Raw genomic sequence first — 9071 nt, forward strand, 5'->3', positions numbered from 1 at the left:
TTTTTTTTCAAAGCAAATGTTTTTCTTTTCCTTTTTTACAAAATGTTTTTTTTTTTTTTCTTCTAGTGACACGATTAAAATGTTTTCTTTTTACATTGATTTAAGGTATTTTACCCAGGTGCATGAAGGTTTTAAATGTTATTCGTGTAATTTTTTTTTTTTTTTGGTTGTATGAGAAAATGTACTTTTTTGTATTTTTTGTAAATGCCATCGTTGTCGTTGTTGGTTGTTGTTGATTGTTGTCGTGTTGTGTAATTGTTTTTAAAAATATATATTATAAAATTCAAATTCTTGTTATTATTATTTTAGTTTTTTGTGCGTGAAAAAAAATAAAAATAAAAATTTATGTTCATGGCGCAGGTAAAAAATGCAAAAAAATAGAAAAAACATGGAAGGGTGACAAAAGAAATTTTTTTGTGGCGTCTGCTGTCGGTCGGCGCCAAAAATCTAAAAATGGTTTTTTTTTCCATTCATAAAAACATTAAAATTAAAATACTTTCTCGGACAATAAAAAAAAATAGAAAAAAGAATAACGAAAATATCAAAGAAAAGAAAAAACTTGTCAAAGGTGACGAAAAAGGTATTTCCCGATAAATATTCATTCATTCATTCATTCATTCATTCATTCATTGTGTATACATAGTATATTATATGTATATTAAAAATAGAAAAAAAGAGAAAATGATTGATTGATTGTTGTTGTTGGTTTAATCATTTATTTTAAATAATTTTCAAATGAAAAATTATCGATTGAAACAAACACAAACAAAACAAAACCGATCGGCAAACGCGTTTTTAATTAGAAAAAAAAAAAAAAAATTGTTTTTGGAAATAATTTTTCATAAGGTTTCACTTACGCCGAAAAAAGAAAACAAACATTTTATGAATGAATTTATAAATTTGTAACGTCGTCTGCTGGGAATTTTTAGAAAAAAAAAAAAAAAACAATCCTGGCGTTAAAAAAAAAAAAAAAGTTTTTCGAAACTATTTAAATTCGGAAGTTTATTTAAATAATTTAATAATAATAATAATTATCAAACTTATTTGGTGTTAAATAAAATAATCAACAAACAAACAAACAAACAAAAAGGCGAGGTTTTTTTTTTTAACGAAAAAAAAAGGGTAACTGAAACAAAACAAATGATTATTATTTACTTTCCCAGGTTTCATTAAATTTTTATGAACTAAAACTTGTTAAAGAGACCGTTTGTACAATAATAACAACAACAACAAACAGAATTCCTTTTGCTGCTACTACTCCTACTACTCCTACTACTACCACTAACTCATTTTTTTTCTCGTTTATAGCCACGAAAAAGAAAAAAAAGGTAAAAAAAAAAAAATTATATTTCGGTTTGTTTATAAATATTTTTTGTTTTCTCTAAACGTCAGCAAAAAAATCAGGAAAAAAAATCGGATCGATGAATGATTTGCTGTTGGATTTTATGTGAATGGCTGCCAGCCAATAATCCCCATTTAAATTGACAGAAAAAGGATAGAGAGAAAAAAAAAAAAACTCAACGAACGAGAAGAAATTATAAACATTTTTTTATTTGGCAAAAGTTTTTTGCTTTAGTTCAAAGGTTAATTGAAACCGTTAAAAAAAAATTTTTTTTTCGTTTGTTTATTTTTATTTTAAAATTTTTCCTGTCGTCGTTCATCGAACGAAAACTTTAAATAAAAAAAAATCTCGACGCTATAAAAAAATTTTTTCCTTTTTTTTCTTTTATAGTAAGTTTATAGCGTCGTAATAATAATAATAATAATAATAATAATAATTTTTTTCCGACGTATAAATTTCGTAATCGTCATTAAATTTTTTCATTTTCTTAAAAATAAAATTTAAAGCTTTTAAGAAGAGAGAGAGAGAGAGAGAGAGAGAGAGAGAGAGAGGATAAAAAACGAAGAATATATTTATTTAAGGAAAAATGTATTTATAAGAGCGTAGAATATAAAAGCAGACGACAATTTACGAAAAAAAAAAAAAAAATTTCAATTAAAAAATCAATTACAAAAACTTGCGCACGTGAAGAAAATGCATTTACATTAAAGAAAAGGGAAAAAATCATTTTAATCATCATCATCATCATCGTAGTAATAGTAGTTATCGTCATTACCATTATTATTATTATTATTATTATTATTATAGTCATCATCATCATCATTTTCCATTTTCCATTTTCTCTACGTAATTATTATTAAGATTTTTTTTTTTGTTCGTATTATCCGAGATAATATTATATATACTTTAACCAAATTAATAATTTAACCGAAAACATGTTAAAGAAAAAAAGTTTGTTTGTTCGTTAAAATAAATTACCAAATTCAATTTGTTTGTTGAGGTTGAGGTTGTTCGTTTCTTTTCTACTTCGAAAAAAAAAAGAAAAAAAAAATTTATATATTAACATAAATTATTCAAAAATCTTAAATTTTTTGGTTTGGGAAAAAGAAAGAGAGAGAGAGAAAAAAAAAACATTTTCCTTTCCTTAAAATTCATATACTTTTTTTTTTCAACGTTTGAAAACGGGGAGAGAGAAAAAGAGAAAAAGAGAGAGAGATAAAAAAGGGAAAATGATGGTGGAAAGTAGAGGAGGTAAGAGGGGGCGTGAATATATATATATATATATTTTTTTTTTTTTATTCAACGTTTTACTACATCGGAAAAAAAAAGAAAGTGGTTGAAAAAAAAAAAAAATTCTAGCTTAATGTAAAATTTTACTAAGCGAACAACAACCACAACAACAACAACAAAATGGAGAGAGAAAAAAAAAAAGTTAATAATAAAAAGCAAAATTTTTTTTTATTCGATGGAGTAAATTTGTTATAAACGACAGCAAAAATAAACGCGAAAAATTTTTTTTTCCCACATTTCCCTTCCGTTCCCCCGGTTTTTTTTTTGGACTTTCCCGAAAATTTTCCCGGTTCGTTGAATAAAAATCCCTTAGGTCGAAATGCCAAATTGAAAAAAAATTTTCCTCCTTATCACGACAAACAACAAACAAAAGTATATAAATCCACGGAAAACAATCAGTGATCGTAAGTTTTGTTAAATAATAATCGAATTTTTTCGTTTTAAATGGTTCTATTTTACATATGTTAAACATAATCGACATGGGTTTTTTTATAAAAATAAATAATTACACATGAATATTTTTTTTCCCGCATAAACCGTGAGTTAAAAATAAAAACGTGGAAATTCGGGGGATTTTTAAAAAAAAAAAAAAAATAGATCCCCGAAATGAGAATCCCCGAGACAACTCTTTTTTTTTTTTAGTAAACGAGTCCATAGCAATCGTTTTATACTAATCGATTCTTTTTGGAAGCCATTTTCTTTTCTCCAGCGAGTAACCTCATAGAGAAGGGGAAATAAAATGCACCAATAGGAATTTAATATGGAGTTTCGAGAGCGCAAAATCGTCAAGGGACGACCGATCTCGAAAATAAGGATTGTGTCATGTCAGTCTATCGTTATATCTCGAACTGATAGCTTTGGATTTTGTTTTGTTTTGTTTCGTTTTTTTTTTTTTTTTTTTTTTTTTGGTTTTAAATTTTATTATTTTCTATCTCTCTCCTTTAATTTAATTTTTATAATGTTTGTTTATTTATCATTATTATTACTACAATCAACGACATCGTCGATATCATCTATATCATCGTCGTCATCGTCAATATCGTCACTATTATTATTATTGTTTTTATAGTTACCGCGAATCGTGTGCGACGACGTAAAAAAAAATCGTACGTTGTTCATTTATTATTATTATCATCATTTTTTCCTATATTTTTTACATTCGAAAAGGAAACGCGTAAACGCACGTACGCACGCACACGCATAATAATTACGCCGCGTTGAATTTTTGTGGTGATTTTTTTTTTAAATGTAAAAAAAGTGTGCGCGTATTCAAATGACCCGATGACGTTTTTAATAAACGTTTTCGATTTATAATTGGTAGAATATTAATAATAATAATAATTACGATTATGATAATAATAATTAATTATAATACGTGTGTTATATAAGCGTGTAAAAACGCAGAAAAAAAATTGTGACGTTTTTTTTTTTTTTTTTTTTTTTTTTTTTTTTAAATACGGCAATCGGATTTAATTTCGTCGGTAAAGTGTTAAAAATAGGTGAAACGGGACGTTGCAGTGGCTGGTCAAGTTGGGGCGGGTGTGGCGGGTGCGGCGGAAGCGGCTCCGAAATTTCGGATCCGAACCGGACAGCGCAACAGTGCCTGTGCCGCTTCGCGCCCAGCCCTCGCCTCGCTGCCACGCTGGCGGACCATCAGCGTCACCGCGTGGTGCCCTCTCTTGTTGTCAACCTGGGTCCCAGCCGACAAATCAAAATATCACCCGTCAAGATAGAGGATATGTCAGACCAGCCGCAAAGTGAGTTTCTTCTCCATATTTATATAATTCGAATAATTTTCAAATTTTCCTTTGTCGTTTGTGGATTTATTCCCGATTCCGATAAATCGATCGATCGATCGATCCATCGTCATCACGTGTCGTTTCATGACGGTTTACGAATGTTATTATTCTCCGGGTTTTAAATATGCGACGCTACTACCATGCCAAAGGGAATCAGAATTTCCTTTCTTAAAAAAATCCTTTTCTTATCATACAAAATAATATTAGCAGACGAAAATCACCGACGATTATCCAACAACAAACGATTTTTCTAGAATTTTACTAACAAAAAAATTTTTTTTTTTTTAAACTCTTTAATTCCGTGACACGTTTTTTGATCTCTCTCTCTCTCTCCGTGTGTAAATATTAAAACAACAACCATAAAATAAAAAAAAAAAAGGTTTGCCACCTTTGAGCGGGGCGGACAATACCAACAACAACAACAAACAAAAGGTTTGTTTTTTCAAATAATAAAAAACGTGATTTTATTTACTAAATTATTGTTTTCACATACACGGTAATTATTACGTCCAACAACCACAACAATCGACGGTTTTTCTTTTTCTAATTTCCCTACGTCATCGTCAATCAAACCTTTTTCGTTTTTTACGATTTATGCGATTTTTTTTTTTTAAGGGGAAGGAAAACCCATCGGATTTAAAACAAACAAACAACAAACGAAAAATTAAAATTATTTAATTTTTGTACCTGATTTATAATAAAAACGCTCGCTCACGAGAGGATTTAATTGAATTTTTTTTTTTTGCTAAAAACTTTAATAAAAAAAACCTTGAAAAATAATAACCGTAATTATTATTATTATTATTATTATTATTATTATTATTATTATTAAATTAAATAATAATTACGTAATTTAAATAAGATTTTAGTCGAATCGGAAAATCTTTTACGATTGATTTTTAAAAAAAAATCAATTAATTTTGACCTTTTTTTTGTTCATTTATTTATCTAAAAAAATTTTTTTAAAAATAATTAATTATTATTACAAACCGGAAATTATTAATTAATAAATACATAAATAGCGATTGAATATTGTAAATTATTAAAATCCCCCGCCCTCCCCTCTCCCCGAAAAAAAATAAAATAAAATAGAAAGGGTAAAAAAAATATTTACAATGGGGTTTAATAAAAGAAAGAAGGAAAGAAAGAAAGAAAGAAAGGTTCGAAGGTATCAGGTACGTTTAAAATTTATTATCGTTATTATCATTATCATTATTATTATCACATTGAAATGAGTGCTTACCAAGGCGCCACGAAATTTTTTTTTTTATAAAAAAATAATAAAAAAAATCCGCCGACGCCGCCGCCGCCACCGTTCGTCCGTTTTTATTTTATTTATTTAAACATGGTAATGAGTAATAAAAAAAAAAACGAAAAAAACGTTTAGTTTCAGTTGTGGCACCATTTTTTATAAAGGTACTCGAATCGCAACTTAAAAAAAAGTACCTGAAAAATTGCCAAAAAAAAAAACCGTTAAATTCGCCAAAAAAAAGAAAAATATTTTACCGGATAAAACACGGAAGGAATGCGGATACGATTTACAAATTGATTTTTTAACGCGATTTAATATTTATTTTTTATTTTAAATCAAATAATAATTACGGAACGTTTTTTTAGTATTATCACGAAGGTATTTATATGTTAAAATTCAATATATAATATCATTTTATATTATATTATATAGATATTATTAAAAAAAAATGTAATTTTGTGTAGTTTTTATATGACTTTTTTCATCGTAAAATTTTCTCGTTGGATTTATGGCATTAAAAAAAATATTTAAAAATTTATTTATTATAATATAAATATATACTGTAATCATATACATATTATAAATTTATTAATGTGTTAATAATATATATTAGTATTATTTTGGATTTTTTTTTATACGTTGACACGAAGCGACGAGTTCGACAAAAATTTTTTTTACTTTTTTTTCCTTTAAGTAATAATTTTTTTTTATAGTATTTTATAGTATATAATAAATTTATAATATAAGATTAATGATATAAAAGGATCGTTTATACTATAATTATAATATTAATGTTTTTTTTTTTTTTTTTTTTTTGTAAACACGTGAGTAATCGATTTTGTAGCGCGAAATAATAATTCCAACGGTTAATATACGGTGTGTGTAACAGAGAAAATTACACGAAGGAAGTCCCAACAGCAGCAGGGACAACAGGAGGAGGTGGGAGAAGGGTGGGGGGAATAGTTACGATAAATACGAGTAGGAAAAATATGTATATCATGAATGCATGCATAGTAGTAGGTTCGAGTCACAGATTTTTGGCGCCAATAACTTCGATTAGTCGGTCCTTGCAGGAAATAAATATAAATCAAGATGTAGGCGCCGGTCGTAAAAGGTTTGTCACCACAATAAACTCCAAAATTTTTAGAAAAAAAAAAAAAAACAATAAATTATTATCTAGGTAAAAGGCGACAAGTTGTAATAGACTCATTAGCATCCTGACTGATGATGATGGTGATGATGGTGGTGGTGGTGGTGGTTGTTGTTGTCGTTGTCGTTGTCGTCCTTTTTTTTTTTTTCAAGATGGATCGCATCAAATTTCAAAAATTTTAAATAAAAAATTATTATTATTTATTATTAACATCAGTTGATATTGGATATTTATTATAGTATATATATATATATAGATTAAGAATTTTCTAGAACTTTTTTTTTTATTACATAAAATCACGTGACGGTTGTAAAAAAAAAAAAATGTTTTATAAATTTAAAAAAAAAAAAAATTTGTGCGTTTGCAATAATATTATTTTTCTCATCGTTTTAATTTTGTTGTTTGTTTGTTTGTATCGAAAAAAAAAAATTTGTGTGTGTTTGTATGTGCGTGTGTGTGTGTGTGTGTGCGTAGATAAAAACCTGTTTTTTTTTTGTGTGTGTGAGAATTTAAATCTTGATTTTTTTTTACGGTTTTCAAAACTGTCAAAAATCACGTAACGCCAAATTTTATGTTCTTTTTTTTCTTAAAAAAGCTAACGTTATTCGTAACAAAAGATTATTATTATTATTATTATTATTATTATTATTATTTTTTATTATCAGACTCACCTGAATTCGACCTGATAATTTATCGACCCGAATCATTCGATCGATATTTACCGTTTTCTTTTTCTCCCCGATGTCTTTTTGTTCGAATTTTGACATCATAGTTGTTTGAACTTGATGATCTTAAATAAATAATTTTTGAATTGGTTGTTAACAAACGTTTGTACGGCAAAATTTACCGGATATAATAATAATAATAATGATAGTGTTAAGCTTTAATTTTGTATACGATGGCTTGTTGGTGGTTATCGAATGAAATTACTTGTTAAGCAGAAGAGAAGCTGAGATTGACTAAGTAATGAATATTCTTAAAATATTCGGTAGCAGAAGACGGTCGCGATCTCTTTCACACACACACGAAAGCATTAAAAAATAAAATCCGGAGAGAAGAAGAAGGACAGAAAGAAACAAGACAGTTTTGGGACAATTAAATTCGATCTCATTGTTAAAAAAAAAAAAAAGGACAATATCAGTAACAAAAAATCCAAAGGCAAACATGATTTGTCACAAGTGGAATGAATGGTCGTTCTCACCTTACAACCATAAGACTGGTGGCAATCGGGTCCGAATGACGCCTGGGTCCTTGTCCTCATGTCTCGCCACGACAACTTCACTACAAAATTTTCTTTCCTTCCTTTCTTCTTTCCTTTACTTACCCCCACCACTACCACCACCACCAATCACTCCTAACAAACAACAACAAACCGTGTGCAGACATTTGTGATTCTTTGTCGTCATAACTTATCAATGTCACTTTTCCATGACATACAAAAGAATTTTTCGTGTCCACAAAATTTAAATTATTATAAAATTTATCTGCGTTCATTTTATTATCATCATCATCATCATCGTGACAAAAAATTCATCCTCCCTCCCCGCCCCCCATGAAAAAAAAAATTTTGATTTGAAAAATTTAATAATAATAATAATGGGCGTTATGTTATATTAAATAAGAAACGGTCGGATGATTTTGAAACAATTATAATTGTTATAAAAGCGTTAAAATTAATTAATTAATTAATTAAAATTAAATAATTTTCCGACATGAAATAATTAACAAAGTTAATATTATTATTATTATTATTATTATTAATGTTTATACGTATTAAAATAACAAATTAGTCGTCGTCGTCGTCATTTTCCACTTTTCGGTGTGAAAATTTTCATTTCGTTTAATTATTATTCATTTATTTAGTATCGATTTTTTTTTTTTAATTTTCTCCAGACTAGTCTGGAGAAAAAAAAAAAATTTGAATTTTAAAATGTAATAATAATAATAATAATAATAATAATAATAGAATATTAAAGGTTTATTTTTTTTTTTAATCCCGGTATACCAAGAAAAAAATAACCGAATTTTTTAAAGGTACGAAGCGGCGCGACGTGTCAAAAGAAATTTTTTTTTTTTTTTCATTTCGGTTTTAACTTTTATCTCAGGTTTGTATCTTAGTTTTTTTTTCATTGAAGATTTTTTTTTAAAAAGTTTATACACTACTAAACTATACACAATCCGGTTTTCGTTTTTTCCGTACCTGAATTTGATGTTTTTTTTTGGGGGGGAGAGGGAGGG

Source organism: Pediculus humanus, genomic scaffold (assembly GCF_000006295.1).
Source record: "Pediculus humanus corporis 1103172107551 genomic scaffold, whole genome shotgun sequence".
NCBI classification, from domain to species: domain Eukaryota; kingdom Metazoa; phylum Arthropoda; class Insecta; order Psocodea; family Pediculidae; genus Pediculus; species Pediculus humanus.